The sequence below is a fragment of the Dipodomys merriami genome, unplaced genomic scaffold, assembly GCF_024711535.1.
Source record: "Dipodomys merriami isolate MVZ:Mamm:240054 unplaced genomic scaffold, mDipMer1.0.p SCAF_2472, whole genome shotgun sequence".
Taxonomy (NCBI): Eukaryota; Metazoa; Chordata; class Mammalia; order Rodentia; family Heteromyidae; genus Dipodomys; species Dipodomys merriami.
The window spans coordinates 1-7,171 of NW_027203907.1; the positions used below are offsets into that span (position 1 = coordinate 1).

Below are 7,171 nucleotides of genomic sequence, written 5' to 3' on the forward strand. Positions count from 1 at the left end.
GGTGGAGCTGAGGACCAAAGGTGAGCGATCTACAAACTGCAGTTCAAAGCCAGTCCAGGCAGAGAAAGATTATCATCTCTAACTAGCCAGCAGAGTGCCAAAAAAGCGGGCAGAGTTGCTTTGGAGTCCGAAGTGGCAAAGTGCAATCCTTGCACTGGAGAGCTGAAAAACAGCACTCAGGCACTAAGTTCAAGTCCAGTGACCAAGGGAAATGTCAAGGTTGCGTTTACCCTAACATAGAAAGAGGCACTCCTGGGACTTTGGCAATAATGTTTGGCTCTTCTAAAATTGATCAGAGCTGGAGGTCATGGCAAGCTACTTTATAAGCATGCATAACTGGGCAAGAACTTGTCAACCATTTGTAATAGTTGGCTGTAAAAGGCTGAGGTTGTGAATTGTGGGGAATAGCTTAAATCCAAACTGCTCTGTATGTGCTTAAAACCCTAATTGGCAGTAAATTCTGGGCTGACACTAAACAAATAAATTTGTTTAAGAATAAAATATGAAATTGTTAGGACCAGATCAAAAGTAAAGAGATAGGGTATTAATCAGAACAAGGAAGGAGAAAATTCAAATTTAACTGAGACAAATAAGTCCCAGGTAAGCAGAGAAACATTGGTATAAACACCAAAATAAAACAAAATTGTGGTCTGATAATTACTAAAAAGATCATTTATATCAGGATTTAGACCAAATGTTAAATTTTCAAAGATAAGGGCTTAAGTAGAGAGTTAAGCACCAGGAGCTACACTAAACATCTGTATTCCAAAGGATGGCCTGCCTGTCCCACCTAGGCTATTTGAGGAGCTAAACAATGCTTTCGCCCATTTGGGGAGGTAATGTTTTCCTAGGATTTCAAGGTAAGACTTGTCCCACCTCCAGGCCTTGAAGCTGGGTGCAATGCCCCCATCTCCAGCCTAGATACCAGGATGTCTACAGGCAGTTGTGTGGACTCAACCACCCTATTTGCCTTGATGCAATTTGTAATCACTAACTGTTAGGTCTGCTTTTATAACTTGTTTGTCAATTACAAAACTGCCACTGAACACCTACAAGTGGAACTTCTTATGGAGCTTACCTTTAAACATCCTAGACTATTTAAATCTTTTACAAACCAAAGTACTAAACAGGCTATGCTGCTATAGCCGCCCCCCAAAGGGTCCATACAGTTATGAAAAGTTAAAAAATTATGCCTAAACTCTAGTTTGGAATAAAATGTAATTAGTAAAAAGTTGTCACCTTGACAAACTACCCCACACCATATTCTAAAAGCCAGTGTACAATCAGAAAAATATTAGGGGAGTTTACTAAAGTTAGTCCCTAGGTAAAACTTCTTTAATGAACCTGTGTAGACTAATGCCAACTGTTTACACACCCATAAAACATTTAAGCTTCAATTATTAAAAAAACAAAAAAGGGGAATCCCCAAGGGAACTTTTGCCTTAACCTTATTTACTCTAAATTTTTAAAATTTCACTCAAAGTGATCCTTTCACTAAAGCTGAAAAGCATTTTATCCCTCTAGCACCACCTCACTATCTATTCCCATATGGTTTAAAAAATTTAATCAATGAAGAATAAGACTAATGCCCCATAAGTGAAAATAGCGTTTCTATCATTCCAGATGGATCTACTGGCAACATCTGGGTCCCTTTTTGACTCATCCGACCTCCAGAGAAGCAAAAACAACACAACACAACCCTGAGGAAGAACATCTAGTACGCAGATTTGCAGACCTAAGGTTGAAGTCTGGAGGAAGCCATCATCCTTATCTTAAGAAAACCAGCTTGACCCCAGCAACATGGGGTCAGAATAAGGTGTTGACACAAGACCGAAGCCACCCTGGTCAGTACAAAAACCCCTAGAATACCTGAATATCTGTTTTGGCCATGATTGCACTGCTTGTGAATACTTCTGCAGTGAGTAGTGAACATGCATATTGGGCCTATGTCACTCACCGACCATTGTTAAAATTAGTGGATTAGCTAGACCAAGGTCCGGTGGCGTATACAAATGACAGCATGTATTTTCCTCCACCATGGGATCATGCAGACCCTACTCATCCAGGTGAGGAAGGCATACCTTATATTATTTCCTTAGGATTTGAGTCTTTACCACTGTGTTTAGGGACATCACCTTGCTTACCAACCAGAAGACAGGTATGGGCATACATCTTGCCTGATGATAAAATCAACAATCATATGGGGCTATTCAGCACAATTTCCTTAAATTTTATTGGTAAGGATCATTCTTATACAAATAAGACTGGGCGACCACCTAACCTAGTATGCCAGGACATTAATTATTGAATTTTGTTTATGTTTCTATTCAGTGGTCTCAGTGTCAAAACCCTAGAGGAAAGATTATACAGCATAATGATAACATCTCATTTATAGATTGAGGTCCTCATGGATGTTTCATTGCCAATTATTCTGAAAAGCATGTTGGTGATTGGTATACTAATAATTCTTCTGATGGTGACGTCTATACAATGGAGTTATAAATCATGTAGAACCCATTGGCTTGCTCACCTGACATGATGGAGGCCTTGTGCCTCGTAGGCCACATATAAACTTCAGGGGACACTTAGGGCCTGAGCAGTGGCATTTATAAAACTTGCCACCCAATTTTATACAACTCAGAATTGGATTGGTCACTTTACTAGGGCCCATGAGGCAAATTATACATTTTACAGGAACCATTCTTTTACTGTACAGGGTTGTATTAAACTTTCCTATGTCCTAGCCCACAGGGACAGTGTCAATCAATGAGAACCCACGCAGCCTGGACTCTTTACATGCTTAAATCATACTATTTCTTTTAATATGCCTTCTCAGTCTCTCCTGATATTAAGATCTCGCTTAGGGGTCTGGGTGCCTGTTAACCTCACCCGACCTTGGCAGGAGAGCCCCACTGTTGGTTTGTTGACAGGAGTCTTCCAGCAACTGCTGAAGAGAACTAGGAGATTCCTGGGTCTGAGTGTAGCTGTGATCCTTGAAATGACTGCTATCACCATGACTGCTGCGACTGCCGGAGTGGCCCTGCATTCCTCCATCCAAACCAAGGACTTTGTAGAGAAGTGGCTGGACTGTCACCAGCTATGGACTCATCAGCACAATATTAAACAGGACATTGATTCCCGTCTGAACACCCTGCAACACACGGTGCAGTGGATGGGAGACCAGATAATTGATCTGCAGAAACAGCTAACCTTCAAGTGTGATTAGAGCTCAATAAACTGTGCATCACTCCTACTTGATTCAACACTTCTAACATTACTTGGCAGGGACTTCACTACCACCTGCCAGTCTTGCAAGGAAATTTGACTTGGGACATCCACTAGTTACAGCAGGAAGTCATTGAGACTTTCTTGGCACAACTCCCTGGGGTGGGATATGAAGGTCTGGCTGAGGGAATTGCATCTGTGCTAAACCAATTGGACCCTCGAACCTGGTGGCACAGTTTTACCCATAGTGTTTCTACAGGATTGATTGCATTATGTCTTGTCAAGATATTGCTGTCTACATTCCAAAATAGTTTCTGCAAATCCCTTCTGCAAAGGATCTCTTGCTTACGGTTGTACTTAAAAAACAAAAAAGGGGGGAGATGTCAGAGGCATCAACCGGCATAACCCCATCTGTTGCTGTTTCCACAACGGGATCTGGGAACACGATGTGTGGTATAGGCAAGAAGGGACTACACCATGTGGGTATAGACAAAATTTATTGGAACATCACATGCTTATATACAGCACACAAGCAGGAGAAGTAAATCTTCAGTCAGGGGCAGAGAGTTAAACAGTTTTATGGGAGCACAGACAATGAGAGTTTAAACAGAAAAAGCTAATCCTTGTCAACAAATGTGGAGCAGTTCCACTAAACAAGGTTGTAAAAGTAGGTAAAGCACAGGTGATTTACACATGGGGGGGGGGTCTCCAGGCATTGTTCTACGTGGTTAAGTAGATGAAGCACGAATGGTACTTTGAGCAAACCATTACCTGAGTCTTGCACCGGGGCAGAACCTTTGCCCAGCATGGAGGAAAGGGTGTCCCTTCCTCCCCGAGAAGAATTGGTAGTGGTCCTGTGGCTCAGGTGGTAGGGCACTTGCTTTCAGCTGAAGAGCTGAGGGACAGCGTCCAGGCCCAGAGTTCAAGCCCCACAACCAACAAAAATAAATAAATTGGAAGGAAGGGATGCATGTCTGTATCCACCCTCAGGGCACACAGGTGCTCAAATGGGGTTTTGCAGGCCTATGCCTCCAACACCCATATGAACCCCTCTCCTTCTGCTCCCACTCCAGCTCCCAGATCTTAGGCAGATTGGGTGGAAGGGGGCTGTGTCAGTCCTGGAGTTTTTCTCCACCTCTGGCTGTGCCTGAGCAGCTGCAGGAGCCCTGGCCCATGCTGCACGAGGCAGCAACAACTGCTGCAGTCGCTGCTGCAAGTTTGGCCATTTGGCTCCACTCCTGCCTGGTTGCCCTGACACTGGAGGAGTCTCGCTGGCTCCTTTGCTGTTTCACACTGCACCTCCAGCCTAGGGATGAGCCCAGGAAGCTCGGCGCTGGAGCCTTTGAGGCCTGAGGTCAGCCACTGGAGGGATTTGGAGGGGCTGCCCTGCCTGCAGGGTCTGGCCTGAGGAGCCTGTGCCCCAGTCATGGCTGCTTGCTGCTCAGAAGAAGCGGCGGTGGAGCTGGCCTGTAGCCGGCTTGCTTGCTCCCTCCGAGGCTCTTACAGTTGTGTTACTGGCAGAACAATATCCCAACTGCTCTAGTACTATTTTATTGTATTTTAAAAATAAAAGACTTCATGGGCCCCATAAGTGCTTTATGAAATATGACTGGCAGCCGCTATTTAAATAAATGTGAGAATTCAGGAGTTTTTCTTTTATCTTCCTAAGTGATTTTTTTTGTCTGTCTTGGGACTTGAACTCTTGGCCGGGGTACTGCTGTCCCTTAGCTCTTCAGCTAAAGGCTAGCACTCTACCACTTGAGCCACAGGACCACTTAGGTTTTCTGGTGGTTTATTGGAGATAAGAGTCTCATGGTCTTTCCTGCACTGGTTGGATTTGAATCTCGATCCTCAGATCTCAGCTTCCTGAGTGGCTAGGATTACAGGCAGGAGCCACTTGTGCCCAGCTCTAAGTGATCATTTTAAAGGCTAAGCATAATAGATCACTCCTGTAGTACCATCTACTTGGGAGGCATAGATTGAGAGGATTGCAATCCAAGATCAACCCAGGCAAAAAGTGAGATCTGATCACAATCATCAAGCTGGGCTGATTCCAATAATCTCAGCTAGATGGGAGGCTGGTCCTGGGATGGGAAGAAAACAGGATGCCCTAACTTAAAAACTAAAGTACAAAAAGGCCGTAGTGTGGATTAAGAGTTAAACACCTGCCTAAGCATGAAATCCTTTGTATAAACCCTAGTACTGAGAAAAGGAGGGAGGGAGGAAAGCAGGAAGGGATATAGGGGAGGGAGAGAGATGTTATTTCATTAATTTTACATTTTTCCTAACACCATTCATTTTGAGTTTCTTTTGCTCAAGACTAGCACTCTGCCACTCAAGCCTCAGTACCACTTCCAGCCTTTCTCTTTATGTGGTACTGAGGAACCAAACCCAGGACTTCATGTATGTGCTAGGCCAGCACTCTATTACTAAGCCACATTCCCAGTCCTTCTTTTATTTTGTAAGATGAGCTTTGGTTTTGTGTTCTTCTCTTGGCATGGAACTTAGGCTAGTCTCAACCTAACTTCTGACTCAGCCTCCTAAATTCAGAGATTGCAAACATAGATCACCATACTCAGCTCAGGATTCCTTTGAGAGAATCATCTTTTCAGAGACAGAGTTATTCTGTCTTCCTTGGATTGGATGGCCTTTTGCTTTTGGCATTGTGTTAATCCCATTTCTTGTCTTGATATATTTCTCCTTCTAGATCAATAGAAAATTTTCAGCTTCCCAACTTGAAGCCTATTGGTCTCATCCAATAATATCACAAAATTGGTGAATACCATTACCTGGCATCATGGGCATGCCAGCCAGCTAAAACTCAGCTATCAGATGGGCTTGGGCTTCAACAATGCAGGCATTTCTCTGCATAATCTGAAAACTGTCATAGATAATGTTGGTTTATTCCATCCTGTTTTCAGCTGCTTGCCATTCTGAGCTTTGTATGTTTTTGCTTTCTTTTATTTATTTATTTATTTATTTTTGAGTCATAGGCCTTGATCTCTGGGCTTGGCTTGGGTGATGTCCCTGAGCTTTTCAACTCAAGGCTAGCACTCTACGACTTGAGCCACAGAGCCACTTCTGGTTTTCTGGTGGTTTATTGGAGATAGGAGTCTCACGGACTTTCCTCCCTGGGCTGGCTTTGAACCACGATCCTCAGATCTCAGACTTCTAAGTAGCTAGGATTACAGGTGTGAGCCACCTGTACCCGGCCCTGACTGAATCTTGAAAAGAGAAGACAGGAATAGGTCAAGAGACACACATTATCAAAATGGGGATGGGAGGGATCGAGAGTCCTGACTGAGCAGTGGATCCATATAAAGTCTGATCAGACTTACTCCAAACATGAAGGAACATCTTCAGTCTGGATGTTGGATGCCTCTAAACATTGTCAGGGACATGAAAGGAGCAGGGTTGGGTTGAAGGTTTAGGGAGCACTGTGGGATGAAGTGTCATTAAAAACTCAGCTCTGGGGCTGGGAAGTTGGCTCAGTGGTAGAGCTCTTGCCTTGCATGCCTGAGTCCCGGGGGTTCGATTCTTCAGCACCATATAAGCAAAATGGAAAGCCGGAAGTGGCGCTTTGGCTCAAGTGGTAGAGCACTATCCTTGAGCTGAAGAGCTGAGGGACAGGGCACAGGCCCAGAGTTCAGGCCCCACAACCGGACCCTCCCCCCCAAAAATAAAACTCTCAGTTCTGACAGCACAGATCAAGTGTATGTCTTGGGAGTCCCCTGTTGTGCTGTGGCAATGCTCTTCCTGTGTATGTCTGCCTAGAGGGGGAGGTGTTTGCTCCTCATTTGTCATTAATTCTAGAGGACAGAGGAGCCCCATGAGTCCAGTAAACAGATGCTTTCTGGCAGCTTCTCACAGTGTTTCCTCCAGGCAGCACCATGCTCTTTACTTGCTCTGATGAGGCAGCTGCATATGGGTCTGCAGGAATTTCTTG

The 7,171-nt window shown here is 44.3% G+C and overlaps 1 long non-coding RNA gene across 1 annotated transcript; it reads left to right on the forward strand.

Annotated features, from left to right (window-relative positions):
- Positions 1-547: 547 nt before the first annotated feature.
- LOC138836050 (uncharacterized) lies at positions 548-4,884 on the forward strand. The gene is made up of 2 exons (XR_011374885.1): positions 548-1,844; positions 2,931-4,884. It is a non-coding gene; the product is annotated as an uncharacterized lncRNA (long non-coding RNA).
- Positions 4,885-7,171: the final 2,287 nt, after the last annotated feature.